At 45.2% G+C, this 26,921-nt stretch overlaps 1 protein-coding gene and 1 long non-coding RNA gene across 3 annotated transcripts in view; one reads left to right on the top strand and one right to left on the bottom strand.

Moving 5' to 3' along the window:
* The window catches only part of DOCK11 (dedicator of cytokinesis 11), a 187,379-nt gene that overhangs the window by 17,285 nt on the left and 143,173 nt on the right, over positions 1–26,921 (top strand). The gene's annotated exons all lie outside the window — the stretch shown is intronic.
* On the bottom strand, positions 12,939–14,870 carry LOC125091596 (uncharacterized). The gene is made up of 2 exons (XR_007124715.1): positions 14,677–14,870; positions 12,939–13,209 (listed from the first exon to the last, which is right to left on the bottom strand). It is a non-coding gene; the product is annotated as an uncharacterized LOC125091596 (long non-coding RNA).

Raw genomic sequence — 26,921 nt, 5'->3', positions numbered from 1 at the left:
TCTTAAACTCCTTGCATGGGAAATGTGCCTCAGGTCGCTGATAATCGCAGTCAGCCTTTGCTGCCATTAATAATACCAATCACTAGAGGGAATTACATTTCAAGGAAAGCTAATTAATAGGCGATATGCACGGATACTGCAGAGATTTCTGGGTGCAATTTTCCTGCTTTTGCCCATGCTGTATCTCTTTTCTTTTATTTCAAAATAATGGTAGGCTTCTTGTGGCTTTGAGAACACACGGATGCGAGAATGACCGAGAAATGAGGAGCTCTGAAAGGGAAGGTCTTGCCTCTGACATTTAGGATAATTAGATTATGGTGTGCAGCTTGGTGAACCGGGCCTTTTTTCCGGGGTACACAGTATGCCTTTCTTCTTCCATCCGCACGCCCATCCTTGAGTTCCTTTCTTTCTCGAGGCTTCTCTTCTTCTTTCTCCTCCCCTGCTCCCTTTTCCATCCCTCACTTCCTTCCCGGCCTCCGTCCCCCAACTCTGATCATGATGTAAAACTGATAGAGAAAAATCGATCAGTTGTATTTAAACTGGGTTTGGAATAGTTCATCGTCACTTAAAAAGGAGAGGGGTGGGAGGGCCCAGTCACTGGGCAGAGTGCAGAGGGTTTCTGAGGTCCTGGGACTGTTAACGTGTGACACTGTCATGGGTGATACGTGCCCTTGGGTGTTTGTTCAAACCCATAGAATGGACAACACCAAGAGTGAACCCTGATTTGAAGCGTGGGCTCTGGGTGGTGACGATGATGGATGACGGGCGAATGTGGGCTCATCGGCTGTAACCGATGTACCTGTGTGGTGTGGGATCGGTGATCACAGAAGAGCTGCTGCGTGGTGTGTGTGTGGGGGCGGGGAGTACACGGGAACGGAGCTCTCTGTACTTTCTGCTCAATTTTGCTCTGAGCCTAAACCTGCTCCTGGCAGGGAAAAACCTGTCTATTTTTTTTTTTAAAAAGTAAGATGCATAAAGCATGGTGTTTTTCCTTTTGTGAAAAGGAAACTTCAGTGCAGTTCTCTTGTTCTTCTAAGTGGACCACTCATTTCTCCTGCCCATCAGGGGTCCTCATTTTCTGGCCCCCATCCCTGCTAGGTCGGAAGGCTGTTTTCCCAGCTCTCTTGCCAGCTGGTTTGGCAGGATTGGGAAGGCTAGCCAAGGCGGACTGAACCCTTTGAAGGCTGGGAATGAAAAGTGCTAGGTAAAAGCGAAGCCATTGTGGCGTTAGAATGGGGGATGATGAGTCAGAAATTGAGCAGGTCCGGCTCCTCACTGGGTGACCCTGGTGGCCGCGCACCGCACCCCCACCCCATGGGTCCTGGAAGCTGAAATCAGGCCAGGGGCAAGCCATACCCGCTAAGGAAATTCAGGCTTTGGTACAGCTGTGTTTGCTCCGAAGCCCACGTGCCAATCAAATCATTTAGCATACATTAGGGGAATCTGATTTTTGAATAAACTTGATTGGAATCCTTTGGCAAGGCGAAGAATCCTTTTGTCATGTAAATGAGCACCCACTCACTTACACCTTTTGGAAGGTAGGATTTAATGGTTGAGGTTTTTCTGAGCTGCCTCGCTGTTTAAAATCAAACTGTTTTGGTGCCTGGGAGAGTAGCAGCGCTCTGGGAAGTCGCTTTAACTCCTTCAGCGCCGGAGAAGCCACTCAGGGATTGTTTCTGGGAACTAATAATACCCTTGTCACCTGAAAGATTTAAAATAGCCTTTGTAAGTGGCTCCTTCATCTCTGGAAGAACATGACTCATTCCTTCAGTGTAACCTGAAAGAAATCCAAGTGTCAGAAGACGCTTGGGGGCGGGGTGTGGGGTTGGGGACCTGGGTGGCTCAGTGGACTGGGTGTCTGCTTTGGCGCAGGTTTTGATTCCAGGGTCCTGGGATCGAGTCAGGCAGCAGGCTCCCTGCTCAGTGTCGGGAGTCTGCTTCTCCCTCTGCCTCTTCCTGCTGGCTCCCCAGCTTGCGTGCGCTCTCTCTCACTCTCTCTCTCTGTCAAGTAAATAAAATCTTAAAAAAAAAAAAAAAGGAAGATGCTTGGGGAATGGATTTGAATTATACTTGTAAGCATCAGTACTAGAAGTTTTAAGTATTAGGAAACCAATATGATGTGGGTTGGAAAGTTGATGGTTGGAGTCAGTGTATTAGGATTTGGCCCAAAGAGCAAAGGGTGAATTGGCAGTCCTTCCTAGAATACTCCTTGGGGAAATGTTTGCTGGCCTCGTTCAGGGTCTTGAGCTCCTGCTGTAGTCTGGGTACCATAGGTTGTCATATTCTTTTGTCCAGGGAGCCCTCCCCTGCCCTACTCCCCTCAAACTCCCCCCTCCCCCACCACCACCCTGACCCCCTGCAAGCAGCCTTTGGATCCATCTTCTGCAAATGACCGGTGGAAGGAAACAGTGTAGTAGAAGGAGTCTTGCATTAGTGCTGGGAGATAGATCGCATTCCTGCACCTCTTAAAACCCATGTTCTTGACAGTATAAAATGGGGCCATGGAGGGTGTGGTTCTCCAAGCCTGGGTCAGCCTTTGCCTTTCATTGACCTCAGTGGATGCCACTTAATGGAAAAATATGATCAGGGTTCACCCTATGGAATCATTGCTTAATATTGTAGATGACTCATTGGAACTGGTGTGTTAGAAAATCACTTCCAGATGTGTAGCAGAAACTTTTCCAAAAGGAAGAAATAAACTCTGGAAAACTGGGTTAGTTTTCTTTTTTCTTTTTGTGATCTTAGGGCGAGAATCAAATCTTCCTGTATATGGTTGACCAATATGTGCTTGGAGTTCTAAGTATTAGGACCCAGTTCACTTACTTTTAGACTGGCACCCACAGAGGTGGGGGGCTGCCTTCAGCCCCTGCCTCCCTATCCTCTCCCCGCCCCCAATCTCCCATCTCCCTACAGTGAATGGTCTGGAAGCCTTACTTGGTTCCTCAGGCACTGTCCTCATTCTTTATTATTATCAGCAAACATTTATCGAGCATTCCGAGTGTGAAGGCGTGTTGCTAGGTCCTGGGAAGGATGGGAGGACTACCCTGTTGGAGAAGAGCAGAAGTGCAGGTAAATACTGCAGAGCGACTGAGCGCGTGGCCTCGGGTGTCAGCATCTGGGCGGAAGTGTCACTTTCTGGTTGTGGACTATTGGGAAAGTTACTTAACCTTTCTAAGTCTCAGTTTGTCTATCAAACGGGCGTGCAGGTGGTAATAATGCCTACTTCCTAAGGGAAATGTGACACCTAATGAGATGGGTCACGGTAAACACTGGGCACTGGCTAAGTGTCAGACATTATTAGTTATCTAATTTGCATCCGCCTCCCGTGTGTTGTGTATGTGTGTGTGCATGCGTGCGTGTGTGTGTGTGTGTGTGACAGAGAGAGAGAAACCATGGAACATGCGTTATTGACTGACGCCCTCTGAGAAGCAACCAGCCTTTGATTTTTTGATTTCCTTTTAAATGGATTTTACTCCAGGGCACCTGGGTGGCTCAGTTGATGTCAGCTTGGTCTTCATCTCAGTGTCCTGAGATTGAGCCCCGTGTTGGGTTCTGCACCTCGGGTGGAGCCGGCTTGGGATTCTCCCTCTCTCCCTCTGTGCACTCCCTCCCCACAATGGGGCACATGTGCTCGCTCTTTAAAAAAAAAAAAAAAAGGATTTCACTCCAGCAAAGAATTCACTGGCTTCTCCTATTCAGTGATGTTTCAGTTGTTACCTCTTAAAAGAGGTAATGTGTTGTCATCTCCTTGGAGGCACCAGATGGCAGGTCTTCCAGCTCATGCTGCATAAGTCAAAAGGAAAATATTTGTAAGCAGCCCAGCCCGGAGCCCTTGCAAAAGCCAAACCTGCTTCAAACAAGGTGTTTTTAGGAAATACAATCCTAACGTTTTCCACCCCGCTTATGTTTTCACGACATACCTCTCACCGTCTTGTAGTGGAGTACACTGCATTTGTAGTTCTGTTCGTGAATTGCAAAATGCCTTCTGTATACTAGAGTGTGAGAACGACATTTCTGAAGCCTGAGAAAGATCATAACTCTTCCTGTTCAATGAAATGTATGTCTCCATTAAAAAATGGTTAGGAATTTGTGAAACTGCCACCAAAGAACCCCAGAGGTGGTGAAGAGTGTGCATGCCCGAGTTAGACAGCGCTGCATGGAATCCTGACTATACTAGGTATGGTTTTTTAAGAGAGAGCAGGCTGGGTTGGGGGGCAGAGGGAGAGCAAGAATCCTAAGCAAAGTCCCCACTGAGCACTGAGCCGACATGGGGCTCGATCTCACAACCCGGAGATCACGACCTGAGCTGAAATCAAGCATCTGACACTTAACCATGGTGTCCCCTAGGTGCCCCCTGACTGTATTCGTTTTCTGTTGCTGCTCAGCCCATTGCCACACATTTAGCAGCTTAGAAAAACTTTATTTCATAATTTCTCTGGGTCAGAAGTTTGGGCAGGGCTCAGCTGGAGTCTCACAGGTGCTGGCAGGGCTGTGTTGTCATCTGGAAGCTCAGGGGCCTTTTCCAAGCTCCTTCAGGCTGGCACAGCTTGGTTCCTTGTGGTTGTAGGACTGATTGATTCTGTTTTCTTGCTGGCTGTCAGCTACAAGTGACCCCCAGCCTGGCTGTCAGCTTGCAGAGGGACACCATCAGGTTCTGGCTGTGTGAGCCTCTCTCACCGTGTCAGTCTACTTCTAAAAAGCCAGCAGGTTGGGGCGCCTGGGTGACTCAGTCCGTTGAGCATCTCACTCTTGGTTTTTGACTACGGTCATGATCTCAGGGTTGTGAGATTGAGCCCCACCTGGCTCCCCACTCCCCTGTTTCTCTCCCTCTTCTCCTCCTTCCTCTCCCTCTTCCCCTCTCCCCACTCTCTCTCTCTAAAAATAGATAAATGGGGGCACCTGGGTGGCTCAGTGGGTTAGAGCCTCTGCCTTCGGCTCAGGTCATGATCCCAGGGTCCTGGGATTGAGCCTCGCATCGGGCTCTCTGCTCAGCGGGAAGCCCGCTTCCTCCTCTCTCTCTGCCTGCTTCTCTGTGATCTCCGTCTGTCAAATAAATAAATAAAATCTTTAAAAAAAAATAAAAATAGATAAATGAACCTTAAAAAAAACCAAACAGCAGGTGATTTACTCTTTCCAGGAAGGGCCCGGTCCCTTGGGTAGGGTAGGTCACCTGGTTAGGCCAGGCCCACCCAGGACGATCTCCCTTTTGATTGACTAGGCGTCAATTTGTTATTCACATACTCAGGGTAGTACCACCTCATCATCTTCCTATGTTCCACTTACATTCAAGGGGAGGGGATTTTACCGGGCAAGTAGACTCTGGGAAGGAATCTTTTTTTTTTTTTTTAAAGATTTTATTTATTTATTTGACACAGAGAGAGAGATCACAAGTAGGCAGAGAGGCAGGCAGAGAGAGAGAGAAAGGAGGAAGCAGGCTCCCCACTGAGCAGAGAGCCCGATGCGGGGCTCGATCCCAGGACCCTGAGATCATGACCTGAGCCGAAGGCAGAGGCTTAACCCACTGAGCCACCCAGGCGCCCCTCTGGGAAGGAATCTTAAGGGGCAATTTAGGATTCAGCCTACTGTGTTGACTCTATCACCCACTTCGGCAAGTTGCCCAACCTCTTTTGGTCTCGGTTTTCTCCCTGGTAAAATCTGAGTAGCGATAGCATTTTCTGCCTCATAGGATTCTTGTGAGAATTAAATGAGGTGTGACACGGGCAGGGGATTTAGCACAGTGCTTGGAGCTTAGCAGACTTGCAATAAGTGCGAGAATTGTGGCAGAGAAGAGCTACTTTTCCTTCCCCACTCTTACCTTTCCTCTTACCACCCCCTTAATGAAATGGCTTTGTAGGTAGAGCATGTGAGCATATGCTAAAGAGGTCGAGGGTTTTAGTTCCTTGATGATTTAAGTACCAAACGGGATGTCCTAAGAATAAAAGTTATTGGACGTAAGTTTCTTTTATTATTCTTATTTCTTTCATTTCATTCTATTTAATTTTAATTTTATTTTTTTTAAAGATTTTATTTATTTATTTGACAGACAGAGATCACAAGCAGGCAGAGAGGCAGGCAGAGAGAGAGAGGAAGAAGCAGGCTCCCCGCTGAGCAGAGAACCCGATGTGGGGCTCAATCCCAGGACCCTGAGATCATGACCTGAGCCGAAGGCAGAGGCTTTAACCCACTGAGCCACCCAGGCGCCCCTCTATTTTATTTTTTAAAGATTTATTTATTTGAGAGAGAGCGAGAAAGTGCTCATGCTCAGGGTGGGGGGAGCAGAGGAAGAGAAACTTAAGAAGATTGTGTGCTGAGCGTGGCCCCAGATGCAGGGCTCGATTCCATGATCCCACAACCCCATGGCCCTAAGACCATCATGACCTGCACTGAAACCGAGAGTCAGATGCTCAACCAACTGAGCCACCCAGGTGCCCCTGATTTTTTTTCTTTTTAAAGATTTTATTTTTTAAGTAATCTCTATACCCAACTCAAGAGTCGCCCGCTCTACTGGCTGAGCCAGCCAGGTACCCCCTAACACAAATTTCTCAGCCAACTCTCGGAAGGTCTAGGTGAAGGCCTCCTTCCAGATACCCTTCGGACTTGATTCTTTGCTAGATAAATGCAGGTGCACTACTCATTTCATGCTCTCCCCCACCCTGAGGTTTGAAGTATGTTTCTAGTTAAAGGAAAAGTTTCAGATATTAGTCTGCTTAGGAAAAAAGGAGTGATCTATGATCTAGATCAGGGATCGAGAGTTGAAATAGGTTTTGATAGCAAATACTTACTTTGTAGAGCAGGAAATAGCAATTTATAGGCAGGACCCACACAAGGTTTCTAACCTTTAGTCTGAAGATACTCAACGGTTCAGCCTCAGAACGGTCCTGAAATTTAATTTATTCGCAGGAACCACTGAAGCACTACTATTTCAGGGGGTTTGAGGATGGTTTCAGGGCCATTCTAGAAGAAAATGAGGATGTGTTACTTCTTCCTGTTGCCTGTAGAAATTGATTATACTTCAGAATACTTGCAAAAATAAATTCCTGCGTGACCAATAGCTGTTTAGAAGCCATAGTTTGCAGGTCGGAGTGGACGGGAGAGGGGAGGGGGCAAAGAACCCAAGGGCAGAGACCCAGGAAGGGTCATGTGTGCCATTGACAGATGCTGGGAATCACTTCCGGAGAGTTTGATTCTGTAGGATGGAGCTGATCTCGGATGTCCCTTTTCACAATGATGACTTACATGTTTCATTCCATTCAGTAGTACCACCCTGTGTGTTTCATTTCCGGGTGAGAAGTTTGGAAGTTTGAGTATATGTTGTCCAGAACCAGCTAGTGGGAAGATAGCTTATGGGTGGAAGTGGGGAACCTTTAAAGTCTGCAGAATTCTGCTGCCCCCCACTCTCCTGCCTGCCTGCCTCACCCTGGGCTCACCTACCACACCCAGCCTGAGTTCCCTTTCTGTGACTCCCTAGCCTATCAGTGCCTCTAGCATTAGCTGCCCAGGTTGGGAGCCATGTTGGGGGAGGAGTTATGAGTTGTTAACCTTGTTGAGAAGATCTTAGTTCTTGTTCCTATATCCACCCAGGGATGTCTCAAAAGACATGTAAGGATTCCCTTCCTTTTATCTATGCTTTAGGCTGCCTGCCTGCTCCCTAAAATTTTTATCTGTACAGCCTTTAAAAAATAAAGTTGATGGGGGCGCCTGGGTGGCTCAGTGGGTTAAGCTTCTGCCTTCAGCTCAGGTCATGATCTCAGGGTCCTGGGATGGAGCCCTGCATCTCTGCTCAGCAGGGAGCCTGCTTCCCCTCTCTCTCTGCCTACTTGTGATCTCTCTCTCTCTCTGTCAAATAAATAAAAATCTTTAATTAAAAAAATAAAGTTGGGGCGCCTGGGTGGCTCAGTGGGTTAAGCTGCTGCCTTCGGCTCAGGTCATGATCTCAGAGTCCTGGGATCGAGCCCCGTATCGGGCTCTCTGCTCAGCAGGGAGCCTGCTTCCTCCTCTCTCTGCCTGCCTCTCTGCCTGCTTGTGATCTCTCTGTCAAATAAATAAAAAACAAAAATCTAAAAAAAAAAAATAATAAAGTTGATGAAAAAAGCTTTTGTGTACCATAGGACACAAATTTGCTTTTGCAAAACATATATCTGATAAAGGATTAATACTCGGACTATATGATTTAAAAAGCCTCAGAGAACTTGAATAAACATTTCTCCAAAGAAGATGTGGCAAATGGCCAATAAGCATAGGAAGAGAAGCTCAGCCCCACTAAGCATTGGGGGAATGCAAATCAAAACCACAGCCGGTTACCACCTCACACCCATCAGGATGGCTATTATCTAAAAACAACAAAACAAAAGGGGGCACCTGGGTGGCTCAGTCGGTTTGGCATCCGTCTCTCGATTTTGGCTCAGGTCGTGATCTTGGGGTCCTGGGATTGAGCCCTGTGTTGGGCTCTCTGCTCAGCACGGAGTCTGCTTGTCTCCCTCTCCCTCTGGCGCCCCACCCCTGCCCCATTTGCTTGCTCTCTCTAAAATAAATAAATCTTTAAAAAATAATAAAAATTGGGGCACTTGGGTGCCTTAGTCGGTTAAGTGGCTGCCTTCAGCTTAGGTCATGATCCCAGGGTCCTAGGATCGAGCCCAGCATCTGGATCCTTGCTCAACAGGAAGCCTGCTTCTCCCTCTCCCTCTGCCTGCCACTCTACCTGCTTGAGCTCTCTCTGTCTGTCAAGTAAATAAATAAAACCTTTAAGGAAAAAATGAAAACTAACACCCAATAGATGTTAGAGAGGATGTGGAGAAATCAGAATCCCAGTGCCCCACTGGTGGGAATGGAAAATGGTGTGGCCGTTGTGGAACACAGCTTGGCAAGTTCCTCAAAAACTTAAATTTAGAATTACCATATGATTCGGCAATTCCCCTTCTAGATATATACCCAAAAGAAATGAAAGCAGGAACTCCTACGGGTACTTGCAGCGTTCTCCACAATAGTCAAAAGACAGAAACAACCCAGATGTCCATCCACAGAGACCCACAACCTGGTGTATATGTACAATGGAATATTATTCAGCCTTTGAAGGAATGCAGTTCGGACACATGCTACAACACGATGAACCTTGAAAGCATCATGCTAAGTGAAACAAGCCAGATGCAGGAGGACAAGTAGTGTTTGGCTCTGTGGATAGGGGGTATCCGGAACGCAAATTACAAAGAGACAGAGGCAGATTAGCTGTTACCAGCGATTGGGGGCTGGGGAGAGGGGGGGAAGGAGGGGTTCGTGTTTAATGCATGCAGAGTTTCTGTTTGGGATAATGAAAAAGACGCAGGGATGGACAGTGGTGATGTTTGCACAATAACGTGAATGTCCTCGATGCCACAGAAGTGTACACCTAAAGACAGTTCATGTGGTCAATGTTGGATCATGTCTGTTTCACCACAGTGGGAAAAAAAAACCCAATGCATAAATTTGATTATATGCTTTTGGATTATAAACAGCAATACTTGTCTGTGCTGGAAAAATGGGGGGAGAAACAGAAAAGAAAAAGTAAAGAAAAAAAAAAAGGCCCGTAATTCCACCACTCAGATTACCTACATTTTTCATGTTTTTCTTTGACTGTATTTATTCTCTCCTTGTCAGCACAGATGACAGTCACTTTCGGCCACTTCCTGTAAAGGCGGTTCAACAACACCTCCCGTTCTTCCCCAGCGAAATCTCAGGGCCTTAAGCAGTACACAAACAGAAAAGACATCAGAAAGGCCTCTCGGTAGAGGAAAGCATCCCTCCGCAGCAGCACGGTGCCTCCCCGGCTGTGACCACATCATGGGAGCAGCTGCTGGCCAGGCCGCAGGGACCTCGGGTCAGCAGGTCTGGCTGCCGGCCACGGTTTTATGAAAAGCATACAGAAAGGCCTTCAAAGTCCTTGCTCTTTCCTCCTGCTCCACAGTGAGCCCCAGAGCGGCATCATGTTTAGACATCCTTTCAAGGCCTCCTTAGACAAGAAACGGTGAGGGTTCTAGTCTCTTGCTCTCAGCCGGCTCTGTCCACTCACCGCCCCCAGGGCCTTGCAAAGGGAGCTCTGGCCTCAGGTTCCCCAGGGATTGGAAGATGCCGAGCTTTTGCCAGAGCCTTCCTCTGCCCATTTGCTCAGTGACTACATTGTAGGCTTGGAAGTGGCTGCTCCCGGGTCATATTTGCACAGTAGCAAAGGCCAGCCTTTGACCTGGCCTGAGGCTGCGGCTTCTACCATGCAAAACCAGCGTGTTCCAGAGTTCTAGGAAACTCACCCGCCTAGATGCGGATTGAAACCTCCGATGGTCACAGCAAGGAGGAAAAGACCTGGTGGTTTAGCAAAGGGTGACTGAGACAGAAAGCTTTTAAGCATTTCACTGGGTGCCACTTTGAATTCTGCCAAGAGATTGATTCGGTTTCCCGTGTAAAAATGACATATTATTTAAATGCAGGATGAAAATGGCTTTGGAGAGAACATAGACTTTAAGGGCAAGAATTCTTTCCCTGGGCCCATCCTCTGCCTATAGATTAAAGGAGAGAAGCAATAATCCTGTTTTGCCAGAACTATCTTCTTGGAAAGAATGTAAGCAGTGGCGGGGAAGTAATTACACTGATCCTACCCCTTAAACACAGCAGAAGGCCACATGCAAACAGTGGTGGCCTTTGAAAAGTCACCAGCATTGGAGGCCACACTCCCTCACTGCTCAAAACACAGGGAACGGTTCTCAGAATGAGTTCATGAGTCATGATGATCCCCGGACTTTCCTCTGCAGTCCCACCTAACACGTATTTATTTTCATTGTGGATGTCTTTTTATCATTAGATGAGAGTCCGCATTTTGGCTGTAAGGGAAAACTACCGTTAAAAAAAAAAACAAACACGGGGCACCTGGGTGGCTCAGTGGGTTAAGCCCCTGCCTTCGGCTCAGGTCATGATCCCAGGTCCTGGGATCGAGCCCCGCATCGGGCTTTCTGCTCAGCAGGGAGCCTGCTTCCTCCTCTCTCTCTGCCTGCCTCTCTGCCTACTTGTGATTTCTCTCTGTCAAATAAATAAATAAAATCTTTAAAAAAAAACAAAAACAAACAAACAAACACAAAAACACCTGACTTTGAATGGCTTATTGCATTTCATCAATTCTATAATTACATTCTTGTTAACAGCTGCCTTGTCTCCCCCGCACACGCCCCCCCCCCCCCCAGATGATACAGGTCCCGTCACTTTAAATTTTCCCTCTCCAGGGCGCCTGGGTGGCTCAGTCGGTTAAGCACCTGACTTTTGATTTCCGCTTAGGTCAAGATCTCAGGGTTGTGAGATCGAGCCCCTTGCTGGGCGTGGAGCCTGCTTAAGGTTCTCTCTCTCCCTCTGCCCCCCATCTCTAAATAAATAAACATAAATAAATAAATAAAGGGTTCCCTCTGTAAGGCTAGAGCTTCACATTGCCTATTGAAATCCCTAGAATTTTTAACACCTTGTGTGAGAAATTCAGATAAGGATTTACCTCTGACTTTTGGGGTTGTATGTTGTGCACAGAGCAGGTGCCCAGTAAATGGTTTATGGGTGGCTATGTCTTGGAAATCAGTGGGATTTTTGGACCCTAATTCCCAATTCTCTATACTCTGGGCTTTCTCTTATGTGATTTGGAAAACTGTAGCTATCAGAAATCAAGAGGAGTAGAATTCCAATTTGGAAGGAGAAAAATATAGCAAAGAGGTAGGGGCATCAAAATAGTGACGGTGGCCGTCTGTGGATGGTGGGATTCCAAGTGGCTCTTATTTTCTGTTTTATATTTTTGGATGGAAAATTCTTCAGTGAACATGCGTTGCTTTATAATGACATAAACCAACAAGTCTTCTCTAAAACGGAGGCAGCCTTTCTTGGGTTACACACTCCTTTGAGATTCTGGAAAACCCTTGGAGACTTTTCCTAGAAAAAAAGTATCTACACCGTTTTCCGTAGAATTTTACAGTTTCCCCATGCCGTCCAGGGATCACATAAGACCCCAGATTAGGAGCCCGTGTAGGAAAGGGGAACGTGGCACCCAAGTAGGCATTGTGTGCCAAATAAATGTGATATTCCCACATCAGTGTGGGGACATCTGCTTCTGTCCTAGAGCCCTTGCATCGGGCCATGCAAATCAATCCAGACGCTGCTGTGTGAGCAAGGGGATTTTCCCTTCGTGAAACTTCAAGTGTCCTGCCTGTCCTTGTAGAGGTCACAGGGAACTCACAGAAAGCCTTGAGGGTGGGGCTGAGTAGGATCTGTATCCTTATAAATGAACCCCTGCACTAAGCTCCCAGTCAGGATTTTCTCCAGCAGCAGCAAAGAAAAAGAGGCAGGGCGTCTGATCCGGGGCTGGGGAGTGGCCCCGGACATTTTCTTCTGAATGATCAGGGGGTTAGTGAGGGGGCTGTTGGCCATGGGGTCGAGGCTGAATTGAAAATGAAACCAAGGCAGGAATGCGCCATCGTATTGAGAGGGTGGGCCAGGGTTATGCTAGCTTAGCTGAAGAATGTACTGGGGAAGAAGGTCGAGAGGATGTTTGCTGGGAAGGACCTAGTGTCGTCATTATGATGGTGGTTCTGCCACCTGCTGTAGGTGGAGGTCTGTGGAGACGAGGCTGGTCTAAGGCTAAAGGCTCCCTGGCAGCATTTGCATGGGCTGAGGGCTGGCAGTGCCGAATGGGGGGCACTCGGTTAAGAGGGTGGGGGAGTGCTTCTTGCTAGGGCTTCTGGGCACGTGTGACAGGGCACAGTGCACTTTGGATTCGTTTTGGGGCGGGGTGGGGGGAGAAGCCTGAAAATCCACCTGCCCGTGGGCACACTCAGCTCCCAGAGTAATGAATTGGAGCTCGCAGGCGGGAGGGACGGCGAGAGAGAGACAGAGATCATTTAGGATGAAGTTCAGCAGTGGGGACACTGTCACCAGCACAAATGGCCTTTGACTTGAGTCATCATCGACTTCCAGGTTTAATTTTCGAATGCCTAACCAAAACGATGTTCTCCCTCCGGACTCTGTGTTTCTTCGGGTGGGTGTGTCTGGTTTTGGGAAAGTGCCCCCCTCCACGATGCTGTGAATTGACCAAAAGAGAAAGTCCAGAGGGATGATTCACGGTGTTTAAGTGTTCGGTAGTGGGACTCCTTTGGACAGCAGCTGAGACGCGTGTGTATTTTAGTGAGTGCTTTGCGGATTTCGGTCATCATCTGCAACCTGTGGAAGAGGCAGAAAACCTTAAGGCAGAGGGTCTGAGAGATGGGGCCAGCGGATTTGTGGTTTGCTCCTTGAACCATTCAAGACAGACTTGACACAGCTGTTAAGACAAAGACTAAAGGGCGCCTGGGTGGCTCGGTTGGTTAAGCAACTGCCTTCGGCTCAGGTCATAATCCTGGAGTGCCAGGATCGAGTCGGGCATCGGGATCCCAGCTCCACGGGGAGTCTGCTTCTCCCTCTGACCTCTCCCCTCTCATGCTCTCGCTCTCACTCTCTCTCAAATAAATAAATAAAATCTTAAAAAAAAAAAGACAAAGACTAAACACAGAGCTTTAATTCTAGTGGGAAGAGAGAAGCAGAAGGGGACAGGAACTGCCACTTAGTGCCTTGAGATGGGACTACTGGGGAAGGAAGTACAGGTGTTAGCCGTGGGTTTGAGGAGGTTGGAGGGCCTGGGTAGCTCCAGGTAGGAGGGAGCGGCCATCCGTGCCTAGAGAGATGGGCAGCTTCATGGAGTCAGGGTTTATGGTTGGGAGGAAAACTCGCAGAGGGCAAGGGTTAGCAGAGCTGGGGTAATAGGGCCCTATTGGGACCCTCGCCCACCCTGGCTGGGGGCTGGGTGTGGAGGCCAGATCTTAGAAGCCTCACTGCTAAACAGTTTGACCACTTGCTAAACAGCAGACTAGGTGAGCCGTTGTAGGCCTTTAAACAAAGAAATACTGCAATCCAACTTAAATTTCATCTGAAGTTGAACTGTTTTGGATCGGATTAGCCATTGCAAAGATGTTGGAAACAAACTGAGTGCAGACTGGCAGCTGATTTTTTTTTTTCCCCCAAAATGAAATGTTCAGGCTGATTTCATCTTTGTCACAAGAGGAAGACGTTAAGTATTGCTCTCTCTTTTTAAAAGAAGGTCTCTTCGCATAAACAGAACCCTCAGTTTTATTTTTCCTCCGTAGTTTTGTACGCAACTCTAATGAGTAGTTTTCCATAATTCAGTGTATTGCTCCTGGAAAATGTAGACAATGGGGCAAATTTTCAGCCTATGCTGTCATTTTATGGATTAATTTCCATTAGCGCTGACCTCCTGGCTTTCAGCGCATAAATATGAGTAAAACATCTGTTCGTGTCATTCCCCTGCTTCAGAGCCTCTGCTGGCTCCCCCTCACCTACACCAGGAAACAGTCCAACTCATTGCCTTCGTGCACGTGCCTTTCCAGCTCATCTCTGCCATCTCTCCCCATTCTGTCGGTCCCCCGACTCGCTGAACCCAGGCTTTTATTCCTCTGTGCCTTTACTTACCCCCTCTCCTTTGCCTGTAGCGCCTGTATTCGTCTTGTCTGCCATGGGCACTTTTATTCAGGGCTGGAGGCTGAGCACCCACTGGGGAGGGGAGCTCAGAGAGGAACTCATCTCTCCCTTACCTGGATCCCCACAGCACCCTGTGGCACCCATCCTAGCCCTTACCTCATCATATTTTAGGGGTCTCTCTTGCCCCCAAGCCCATGAGTTCCTGAAGGACAGGGCCGCCATCTTGCCGGTCTCTGTTTTCTGATTTGTAGCCCGCTGTGTCTCTTGTATTTCTGTTTAGAAGAGTTCCAGAAGAGAGACACCTGGGTGGCTCAGTCGGTTGGGTGTCTGCCTTTGGCTCAGGTCATGATCTCGGGGTCCTGGGGTCGAGTCCCGCGTTGGGCTCTCTGCTCAGCAGGGAGCCTGCTTCTCCCTCTGCCTGCCGCTCACCGTGCTTGTGCTCCGTCTCTCTGACAAATAAACACAATCTTTAAAAAAAAAAAAAAAGAGTTCCAGACGAGCCCTCAGGGAAGGATGGGGCCTCACTTTTGTAACAGGCCAGTCAGTGGAATCTACCCATTCTAGTGAGGAGCTGCTTGGTGCTTGTGTTCTGGGAGCTCATCTCTTGGTAAATACTGGAGGGATTTTTTAGGTATAAAGAAGTGAAACCGGATATGTTATTTTTTCCTCTTTTAGCTTTCTTTTTATTTTTTTTTAAAGTAGGCTCCACGCCCCACATGGGGCTCGAACTTACACCCCCGAGATCAAGAGCCTCTTGTTCTACTGACTGAGCCAGCCAGGCGCCCCTCTCTTTTAGCTTTCTTAATGACTTGGTTGAGATTTAATTCACATACCATACAACTCACCATTAGAGTGTGTATTTCAGGGTAGGGGGTCAGGCAAAAATGAGTGAAGGGGAGTGGGAGATAACAAGCTTCCAGTAATGGGAGTCACAGGACGAAATGGCACAATATAGGGAATGTAGTCAAAGATATTGTCGTAGCATTGTATGGTGACAGATGGGAGCTATGCCTGTAGTGAGCAGAACATAATGTATAAACTTTGTCAAATCACTATGTTGTACACCTGAAGCTAACATAACATTGTGTGTCAACTACTCAAAAAAAGGACAAAAAAGGAAAAGAACTATTAATAAACGAATTTTTAAAAAATGTAAACGCCCCACAATGGGTGAATAATTACACGAGTGATGCAGTGAATACCCAGGACTGAATATTTTGTGGTTATGAAAATTATATTTTTCAGTAATTTTAAGAAATGTGGAAAATGCCCAGGCAATGGTGTTACGTGAAAATGTGGGACACAAATTTTACACGAAATAACTCTCCCATGCATATGACGGTGCACCACTATTTATAATACGCATAGGAAAAAACACCAACAAAATTACAAAAGATAGCAGCAGTGGCAAAAAAAAAAAGTGTATGTTTCCAAGGCCATTGGTTTATTCACAGATATGTGCAACTGTTATTGCAATCAATTCTAGAATTTTTTTTTAATTCCCTCAAGGTCATTTACTTAAGACCTTCAGGAAACCTTTCCTAGAGGTCAACCCCTGTGATTCTTACTGTAAATGATATCTCTGGGGACAGAGTGTGTGTCATAGGGAGGGAATTGGTTTAGAGAAAGAAGCAAAGATTATGGATAGGGAAGGCAGGTGTTTGTTTGTTTTAGAGGAAGATGTGTAAGAGAGCTTGGAAAGCCACGGGATATTTACCCAAGGGATGCTGGTGTTGGCCTAACACCCTTTCCCAGGAGTTGAAAGAGCCCAAGCATTAGGAGCTATACGGATTACACTCGGCTAAAGCAACATGGGAGTGATTGTAGACCGCACACTGAGGACAGTGTGCTTGGTAGGGCTTTGGGAATCATCTGTAGACTCCTTCCTCACCTCACCAAAAGACAGAACATAGCTAAGGAAGGTGCCCCTGTTTTATCCAAGCAGGTAGATAGAATAAACATGAATCGGGTTGCCATATACTGGAATATTACGCCAAGCAATGAGGTGTCTCCTGACTTTTTAAAGATGTAAACCTTCAGAAAAATCAAAGGAGCTATCATTTCGTTTACTTGAAATAGCTTTTAGAATATATTCTCTCATGAAGTGGTACAGATGGAAAATACTGGTAGGTTCAAGAAGGCAGAGAGAATTTCAGTTAGCAGATAGATCCAATAGGACCGATTGTGAAAAATGAAAATATTTGGAGGAAGATGCACTTTTGTCCCTTTTCAAGGTTGATTTTCAGAATGGGGGTCTCCCGGTTTTCCTTACTTCATTGTCAGGAGCAAATTAATGGACTGGGTAGACTAATGGCCGGGTCCAGAGTCAAAAGTATCATGTGGCTGCTTTATAGATTCCAGAGATTTTGTAATGAAATAGGCTTGCATTGCTGTGTTAAATGACACAAACGGGACCTTTTTTTTTTTAAAGCTTCTCTGTATTTTAGAGAGCGAGGGAGTGAACACACACATGGAGCAGGGGGAGGGGCAGAGGGAGAGAACATCTCAAGCAGACTCCCTACTAAGTGTGGAGCCCTCAGGGGACTCGATCTCAGGACCCTGAAATCATGACCTGAGCAGAAACCAGGAGTCCGACACTTAACTGACTCTGCCACCCAGGTGCCCCTGTATATATTATTTTTAAGTTCGTGTATTTTTATTGAATATTATATTATTTGATGGGCACAGAATGAGGATAGTCTAATTTCTCCTTGCATTAATGATTTTTCTGCAATAATTTGGTATCTATGTGGACTCATTAAACTCTTTCATTTGTTGGAAAGCTGCTATGTACAATGAAGGCACATTTTTTTTCTTTGTGTCAACAGTAGTTTGCTAAAGAACAAAAACAAAATATTCTTCTGGTTTTAAAAAGGTACTTTGCCATTCTGTTAATTTATTCAAGCCTTTCTCTTCATTTTTACCCTTTTTTATCTTCTCTTTGAGTCATTTACATGCTTATTAGCACAAAGAAAACACAAAAAGTCAGGAGTGATTGAATGCAAATCAATTTTCCCAACTGTCAGCCAGCCAGTTGAGTTAAGTTATAATTACGGGATAAGATAAAATGAAGGGGGGGGATGGAGTGCAATAAAATTCTGTTTATTCATTTGCAAATAATCTAGATGATTTGCATAATAGTTGAGTTGGCTGTAATGAAAAACACTTGTTAACGAAGTGAACTAATCATAGTATATATACAGACCTGTTTATTTTGTCACTGAAAAAATATATAAATTCTTCGTAGGTTTTAAAAAAAATAGTTCCTGAGTTTACATGAATAGCTAAATAGACTTGGAAAAGGGAAGGACGTTGACATTTAAAAAGGTTTCCTCCCTGGGGCGCCTGGCTGGCTCAGTGCGTAGAGCACGTGGTACCTGATCTCCGGTTGTAAGTTCGAGCCCTGTGTTGGATGTCGAGTTTGCTTAAACATCAGGTCTTTAAAAAAGTACAAAAAAATTAAATAGTTTCCTCCCTAGACACAAACTCTAAAGAGGAGAGAAAATGAATTTATTCTAAAGAGGAGAGAAAAAAATTTATCTTTCCTCAGTGTTTTCTGTGTTGGATTTAAATACCTTTAAAATCTCACTTATTAGCAAGTTGTTCCTAAATTTAAAGCTGAGATCCGAAAATTCATCCTGAAAGGGTAGCTTTCCTCGTGTGCTGCCATTTTGGCTTGGAAGGCATACCGTCAGATCAGTCTCTTTGTATTATTCAGCTGGTTATCCCTTGCACGAACCACAGAAACTTCTGGCTTTGTAGTTCTCACGGCTCTCTCCTAGGTTCTGTGGAGGATACTCAGATGAATTAGATATGGTCCCTTGACAGTGTCTTACTGTTGTTGTTCTTGGTTGTTGTTTTTTTTTTTTTTTTTGTAATTTGATTCTTATTCACTTGAAGTTGAACCTGCCAACTCCTTTCCCCAAAGTAAAAGACCTGAGGTACTAATTCCTCCTCCGAAATTGGAAGCAACAGCTCAGAAATGCAAAACTCCTTATCCAGTTACATTGCCAGCTCTCCAAGCCAGTCATGCTCAGCATCATCCAGGCAATGAGAAGGCAAGATCTCACTTTGGTAAAAGTGATAGCATAGTTCGAGTAAGCTTTAGCAAATCCTAAAATGCAAAGTCTGTCCGAGGAAGGGAAATGTGGTGGGGAAATGTCTTGTGTTTGTTAAGTTCAGTGCACATCGGTTTATGTGTGTCATGGTTAAGACTGGTTCTGGGGGCGCCTGGGTGGCTCAGTTGGTTAAGTTGTCTGCCTCTGACTCAGGTTGTGATCACAGGATTCTGTGATGGAGCCCAACATGGGCTCCCTGCTAAGCAGGGAACCTGCTTCTCCCTCTTCCTCTCCCTCTCCCCCTGTGTGTGCTCTCTCTCTCTCTCTTTCTGTCAAATAGGTAAATAAATAAAATCTTAAAAAAAAAAAGACTGGTTTTGGGCTCCATTGGATAATAGGTTTGAATCCTGTTTCACTACTGTGTGACATGGGACCTACCTGAGCCCCAATTCCCTCATCTGTAAAATGGGCATCCTTAAAGACCCTCCCCTTGGAGATAACAAGATATAAAAGGAATCCAGTGAGATAACAAGATATAAAAGGTTGAACTTGGCATATGGTCGTGCTTAGTGTAAGTGGTAGAGAAATTACAAGGCACAGTTCCCCCTTCTAGGAGTTTATGATCTCGCTGAGGAGAAACCTGTGCAAAGCACCCACAAAGCAGTTCCATGGTATCTGTGAGTAAATGCCACCAGTGGTAGGTAAAGACCATCAGGGCTGTAGGCAAGAGAGGTTGGAGGTTGGAATCCCATGAGCCAAGGTGTGGATTAGGAATAAGCATGACGCGATGGGCTCATGAAAAGTAACATTTTCCCCTTAGTTGTTGGCTTTAAGAAAGGTTGGTGTCTTGAAGGCAATTTGTATGTGGATTTTTTGCGCCAAGATTGGCCCTGAGAAACAATCTTTATGAAAATATGTTCGTGTCTGTTTTGCCAAGTTGGGTTGTGCTAACTGGAAAGATGGCCATCCCTCCCCCAGCATAGTTGTCAGATTCTATTAATTCAAAGCTTCTTTGGTACTTGGGAGTTCCTTTGGGGAAAGAGGGGAAGAGAAGAACTGGTGAAAGGTAATCAAGGGATTTAGAGAAGACAAGGTCATAAAAAAGTCAAATACTCTTTATTCGAGCCTTATGAACATGTTTCTTATAGATAGGGTTCCTTTGTTCTGTGCCTTGTGGGGCCCTCTCGAAATCCCTAGTCTGCCCGTGGTGGCTCACCTGTCACTTCTCTTCATCCTCGTAGGGCCACTGTTGACAGTCACCTACTCTCTGCTGTTCCAGAGTTTTATCAACAAAAGCAGAAGACAAGATGAAATGGTCAGAGACCGCATGTACCCACCTAGGGAGATTTTTCTGATTGACACGAATGTGAATGTACAAGCTTATGCCCGAGAGTGTGCAAAAACACTTGCGCGGTCCCTTGGTTGGAAGATGTGGCTGTCAGAGGGTGTGAGGGGGGCACAGAAGCCAGGGTGGGGTTGAAGTTACAATAGCGTCTGGGATCAGCTTGAATGTTTTGGGTTTTACCTCCCTCCCCCATTAAACCGTGAACTTGTCAAAGGCAGGGGCTGGTTCTCTTTCATTTCTGCATCACCAGGTGCTGGCACGGGGCCTGGACCTCAGCAGGGACTCGAGAAGTGTGCCACAGAGCACACACTCACTCGGTTTCCTGCGTTGCCGGAAGTGGCTCGTCTCCGGTGGCCATTTTGAGTGTCAAGTGGGATTGTAAGATAACTGTGGAGCAAACCCTCTGCCCTCAGCTCCACGTGTCTGTAACCGAAGGGGAGCTGGCGGTCTGGGAGAGGGGTTCTGGAGCTGGGAGGAACGCTGGGAAGGAGAGATTCATTGAGTAGCCCCCCCCCCCCTTGAGGATGTTACTTCTTTCTGAAGATTGTTATTTTCAAAAAGAATATGGTCCAATGCCATTGCAGCAGTAGTCCGAACACAATGCTGTGGAAATGGGCTTCTGACTTTTGGGCTGTCATTCTGTTTCCTAAGCCACTTGTTGCCACGCTCCCTCTTGCACTGAAACTTACCTTGGAGAGGGGGGCGGTCGTGGTGGTAGAGGTTTTTGAAGGAGCGCTGGGCTCCACGGTGAAGCTTGCCCCTGGCTTTCTGGTCTCCCTCCCACTGTGCTATAGGAGGGATTCTGTGAAGCCAGTGTTCACTTTTAGACTTGCAGAAGAGACATTCTTAGAATTCTTCAGGAGAACTAGTTTCTAAAGTAAAAGATTTACCAGTAAACTAATGACCTTTGATGTCGTATCTAAGCAGAAAGCACCCAGGCTGATTCCTCATCGTTGCAGAGAAATATCATGGGATCATGATTGCTTTTTAAATACAGTTGAAATTATGTGGTTAAGTTTCTAATGATAATATAAATAGGCTTGCTAGTAATGTGAGCTTTTGAATACATGAGTAGTTGTATTTACAGAGGACAGACTGGTGGTTGCCAGAGGGGAGGTAGGGAGAGGTGGGTGAAATAGTAAAGGGGATTAAGAGTACATACTCCCAGTTATGGAATAAATAAGTCTTGGCGATCAAAGGTACAGAATAGGGAATATCATCCGTAATATTGTAGTAACATTATGCGGTGACAGATGGGGACTACTCTGCGTCATGTATAGCATTGTTGAATCACTATGTTGTACACCTGAAACTAATAGAACATTGTATGTTAATTACACTTCAATTACAAAAAAAAATACACCAATGGTTGGGTGGTTGAATATATACATGTGCATACATATTTACATATTTTAGAATTACAAGCGTCGTTTTTTTTTTTAAGATTTTATTTATTTATTTATTTATTTATTTATTTGACAGACAGAGATCACAAGTAAGCAGAGAGGCAGGCAGAGAGAGAGAGAGAGGAGGAAGCAGGCTCCCCACTGAGCAGAGAACCCGATGTGGGGCTCGATCCCAGGACCCTGAGATCATGACCTGAGCCGAAGGCAGAGGCTTTAACCCGCTGAGCCACCCAGGAGCCCCATACAAGCGTGGTTTTATAAAAATATATATACAGTTAGGATGATGAAAGATCAGTCCTCTTGGATAGCAGATGTGGAGAAAACACCACAAAATCATAAAATCTTAATATTTGATGCTGTCAGTGATTCCCAGTTAGGATCTGTTGTTTCTTCTCTTTGGACCAAGAAGTAGACCCTAATTGGATCTGTACTGATGAATTTCCTTTTTCAGTCTGTCCTTTCTCTCTCTGTTAGAAATCAAAATGTCATCTCTTTTTCCCCTTCATTTCTTCACTCTTCACTTCTTTACAGTTTTAGGGTTTACAAGTCTATTTAGATTTGGTCCTAAGTAAGCCTGGAAGAGTGTCCTGTGTCCCACACCATAGTACAAAGATTGATATTTTAAATTTTATTTTCTTGGTGGGGCACCAATAAATGGTGGCTCATTTGGTGGAGAATGTGACTCAATCTCGGGGTCGTGAGTTTGAGCCCCACTTTGGGGGTAGAGTTTCCTTTAAAAAAAAAAAACAGAAAAAATATTTTATTAGAGATTGGAAAATTACCGATTAGGGCGCCTGGGTGGCTCAGTCGGTTAAGCGTCCCAGAGTCCCAGAGTCCTGGAATCGAGCCCCGCATCGGGCTCCCTGCTCAGCAGAGTCTGCTTCTCCCTCTGCCCCTTGCCCTGCTCCTGTTCTCTCTCTCTCTCTCTTAAATAAATAAATAAAATCTTTAAAAAAAACGGTTTAGAAAAATACTGATTTATTTTCCTTTATGGGGAAGTGATTTATAGCTTACTGTTTCAATAAATACATTTCAATGAAGAAGAGATTTGATTGGGAGAAAAATACGAAGCATATGAGTGCAGAAGGTACGGCAAAGTCTTGAGGATTGTATGTGAATAAGCTGAGTCTGGAAAACTCTGCTAAAAAGAGAATCAGGAGTTGGATTACCTGGATTCGAATCCCAGTTCTCCTACTAGATGATGGACTGCTGAACTTCATCAGGCCTCTGAGCCTCTTTCTTCATTAGAAAGTTGAAATGATGGCATTTTCCTTGTCTACTTGGCAGGTTATAGTAAGACACAAGGTAGCATTCGTATTGAAAGTGTTTCCTGGGGCGCCTGGGTGGCTCAGTGGGTTAAAGCCTCTGCCTTTGGCTCAGGTCATGATCTCAGGGTCCTAGAATCAAGCCCCGCATCGGGCTCTCTGCTCCATGGGGAGCCTGCTTCCTCTTCTCTCTCTCTACCTGCGTCTCTGCCTACTTGTGATCTCTGTCAAATAAATAAATAAAATCTTTAGAAAAAAAAAAGGAAATGTTTCCTGAAGGCCGCAAAGTGATCTTCAAGTGAAATGATAAGATAAAAAAATTAATAATAAATCACAAGCAAGTTACTTCAAGAGAGCCTCCGAATCCATGAGCAAGAACATTCAAAGGCCGTTTGGGGGCCTTTTTTTTTCTTTATGGTAAAAACCGAGTAGGTTCCAAATTTAGGTTGACGGTTTTCCTGTCACTACTTATGAGGAGAAGGCAGAAACATATGCTTGCTTTTCTCCAGATTGTAGAAAAGCTTTTGCCTTTTACTGAACGGTGCTGTGGAGCCACACAGAGGTAACCCAGTGGGACCTTCCTATATTATTTGAATGTTTATGAAGTACCGTTTGTTATCACAGAGTTCTTTTTTTTTTTTTTTTAAGATTTCATTTATTTATTTGACAGACAAAGATCACAAGTAGGCAGAGAGGCAGGCAGAGAGAGAGGAGGAAGCAGGCTCTCCGCTGAGCAGAGAGCCCGATGTGGGGCTCAATCCCAGGACCCTGAGATCATGACCTGAGCTGAAGGCAGAGGCTTAACCCACTGAGCCACCCAGGCGCCCCATCATAGAGTTCTTGACTGAGGAAAAAGCACCTTCTTTGGCCAGTCGGGGCACAAAGTGGCAGGAGGGAAAACTTGCGAACCTGGGAGAGAGACCCTTTTTGTGTGTGAGGGAAGCTTTATTAAGGGAAACCTTGTGAGTCCTGTAGTCCAGTGGTAAAGTTGAATAGCAGTGTTAGACAAGAGACATGTTCTGGACCACAGGGCAGAGCCACCATGAAATCGTGATGATTCTAAGTGTCAAAGGTTTTCCTTGTCTCTGATGCCAAGAGAGTTACCAATGAACTGTACTGGAAGAGAAACTTAGGGTGTGGTTGTTGGGGTGCTGACTCCTAAAAAATCCTTTTTCCTCTACTTCCAGTTTGAATTGTGCTTTTAAGGCCTGTGAGGACTGGGATTGGAGGCGACTGGGTTGGGGGAGGGTTAGTCCTTCCTCTTTTTCTTCTGAAGCAGATGAAGCCTGACTTAACAGGCCTAGATCTGCCATTAGGGTAAGTTTTGTGGGACTCAGAACAGCCACCTCAACTTTTTCTACAATCGAGCTACCTCTGACAAAGGAAGTAAGAGTGAAGACCCAGAACGCTTAGTTTATTATTTTTTTTTCAAGATTTTTATTTATGTATTTGAGAGAGAGAGAGCGCACACACAAGCAGGGGGAGAGGCAGGCGGAGGGAGAGGGGGAAGCAGACTCGGAGCTCATTGTGGGGCTCGATCCCAGGACTCTGGGATCATGACCTGAGCCAAAGGCAGATGCTTAATTGACTGAGCCACCCAGGTGCCCGCAGAATGCTTAGTCTAGTCAGTTTTTTTTTTTTTTTTTTAGATTTTATTTATTTATTTGACACACACAGAGGGAGAGAGAGAGAGAGATCACAAGTAGGCAGAGAGGCAGGCAAAGAGAGAGGGGGAAGCAGGCTTCCTGCTGAGCAGAGAGCCCGATGCGGGGCTCGATCCCAGGACCCTGAGACCATGACCTGAGCTGAAGGCAGAGGCTTAACCCACTGAGCCACCCAGGCACCATTAGTTTAGTCAGTTTTAAATGAAAAGTGAAACCTTGTTTTCTAGAACATGAATACAGGGCTTTCAAAACATAGGGAGAGCTGAGGGTTTGTTTTTTGGAAGGCTTATATTCTGCTGTATGTTTAAACAAGAGATTCATTTGGGCATAGGCTTTTTCCAGCTTAATTTGACAACCACATTAGGAAGCTGAAGGTAGATGTTTTTTTTTTTTCTTTTTCAAAGTTACTTGGAGCAGGTATTTGTGAAATTATTGTAGAGAGAGATTAACAGATGCTAACTCAACAGGTTAAACATTGAAATTTGAGGGCTGTTTTTGCACTCTGTATTGAGAGGATAGTTGGCACCAAAAGCAAGACTTGGAAATTGTTTTCAGTGCCTAAGGCTTGCCTTCTTAGATGGGCTTTACTCATTTCTCTGAGCAATTGATCAGAGACTCAGAATGTTAGGCAGGAAGAGGCAGCCAGTTTCCTTGCGCTTGGGGTCCATGAATACATGGTAGATGTAGGACAAGGGGCTCAAATTTTACTATCAGGAAACCTCTGAGTTCCCCGAATAGGAATTGTTTCTTCTGTTTCAACTCATTTTGTATTCATAGACATGATAGGGGATGGTCAGCTGGATTTGATCTTGTGGGTCTACAAATTCAAATTTAAGACTTGAAGTATATCTTCCTTAGGATCTTCCCCCTCTCCCCCAGGTTTATTGAGGTATAGTTGAAAAAGAAACTTGTACATATTTAAAGTGTACACTGTGATAATTTAATATAGGTATACACTGTGAAATGACTACCACGGTCAAGTTAATGAACACATTTATCACCGTGCATACTTTATTTTTTTGATGAGGATGCTTAAGCACTACTGTCTTAGTAAATTTCAAGTACACAATACCGAATTAGTAACCGTAGTCATCATGTTCTGCATTAGCTCTCCGGAACTTACTCATCTGGTAACTGAAGTTTGTACCTTTTGACCAATCGCTCCCCATTTCCCTCATCTCCCAGCCCCAGCAAGTACCGCTCTACTTTTTTTAGATTTCACGTATAAATGATACCATACAGTATTTGTGTGTGTGTGTGTGTGTGTGTGTGTGTGTGTGTGAAGAGTACATGAAAGCCCAGGTACTCATCACCTATCTTCAGCTTCAACGATTATCAAGTCTTTGTCCTCCTTTCTGGCTCTATCCCAATGGGAGGTTTTTAAAAAATTTTTTAAAATTTTTAAAAAGATTTTATTTATTTATTTGACAGACAGATCACAAGTAGGCAGAGAGGCAGGCAGAGGGAGAGGAGGAAGCAGGCTCCCTGCTGAGCAGAGAGCCGGATGCGGGGCTCGATCCCAGGACCCTGAGATCATGACCTGAGCCGAAGGCAGAGGCTTTAACCCACTGAGACACCCAGGCGCCCCTTAAATGTTTAAATTATTTTAAATTGAAGTACAGTTGACACACAACATATTAGTTTGAGGTGCACAACATAGTGTTTTGACATTTATACACATTATGAAGTGTTCGCCGTGGTAAGTGTAGTTACCATCTGTTATAAACAAAGTTATTATAGTAGCATTGACTCTATTGCCTGTGGTGTAATTGACTATATTTTATAATATATATAAAATATATGTTATATATACTATATTTTGACTTATTTTATAACTGGAAGTCTGTACCTCTTAATCCCCTTCATCTGCTTTTACCCATCCCCCTACCTTCCTCCCCTCTGGCCACCACCAGTTTGTTCTCAGTATTTAGGAATTTGTTTTTGTTTTGTTTTTTAGATTGCACATAGAAGTGAAATCATACGGTATTTGTCTTTCTCTGACTTATTTCACTCAGCATCGTACACTCTAGATGCATACGTGTTGTGGCAAGTGGCAAGATTTCATTCTTTAATGGCTGAGTAATATTCCTCTGGGTGTGTGTGTGTTTACGTGTGTGAGAGAACAAGAGAGAGAGAAAGACCTTTATCCATGATACCCTGAGGTTTTTGTCTTTCTGTCTTATTTGACTTATAATGCCCTTCGGGTCCATCCATGTTGTTGCAAATGGCAGGATGTTCTGTCTAATGGCTGAATAATATTTCTTTTTTTTTTTTTTAAAGATTTTATTTATTTGACAGACAGAAATCACAAGTAGGCAGAGAGGCAGACAGAGAGAGAGGAAGGGAAGCAGGCTCCCCGCTGAGCAGAGAGCCCGACGCAGGGCTTGAACCTAGGACCCTGGGACCATCCTGAGCTGAAGGCAGAGACTTTAACCCACTGAGCCACCCAGGTCCCCCAGTATTTCAATATATGTATAAACCACATTTTCTTTATCCATTCATCTGTTGAGAGACCCTTAAGTTTTTTCTCTATTTTGGCTCTTGTGAATAATATTGCTAGAAACATGGGAATGCAGATACCTCTTTTTGATACTGATTTTGTTTTCTTCGGCTATATACCCAGAAGTGGGATTGCTAGATCATATGGCAGTTCCATTTTTAAT

This window comes from Lutra lutra, chromosome X (genome assembly GCF_902655055.1).
Source record: "Lutra lutra chromosome X, mLutLut1.2, whole genome shotgun sequence".
NCBI classification, from domain to species: Eukaryota; Metazoa; Chordata; class Mammalia; order Carnivora; family Mustelidae; genus Lutra; species Lutra lutra.
This window is presented reverse-complemented; position numbering and strand designations above follow the sequence as displayed.